The following is a 281-nucleotide window of genomic DNA, read 5'->3' as shown; positions in this document are numbered from 1 at the left end:
TCCCACATGCCGCGGAGCGGCTGGGCCCGTGAGCCATGGCCACTGAGCCTGCACGTCCGGAGCCTGTGCTCCGCAGCGGGAGAGACCACAACAGAGGCCCGCGAACCGCAAAAAAAAAAAAAGAAAAAAGAAAAAAGACCACTCCATTTCCAGACACGTGCTCACTCAGCAATGCTCCCACCCAATGAAGCGAAGCATGACAGTTTGGGGTCACTCTTTCTAGAAGCTGCCATACTGAGATGTTGTCCCAGTTTGGGTAGCAAACGCAGAGATGGTTCCTT

This window comes from Physeter macrocephalus, chromosome 7 (assembly GCF_002837175.3).
Source record: "Physeter macrocephalus isolate SW-GA chromosome 7, ASM283717v5, whole genome shotgun sequence".
In the NCBI taxonomy this organism is placed as follows: Eukaryota; Metazoa; Chordata; class Mammalia; order Artiodactyla; family Physeteridae; genus Physeter; species Physeter macrocephalus.
The sequence above is the reverse complement of the archived record's forward strand: the minus strand, read 5'-3'. Positions refer to the sequence as shown.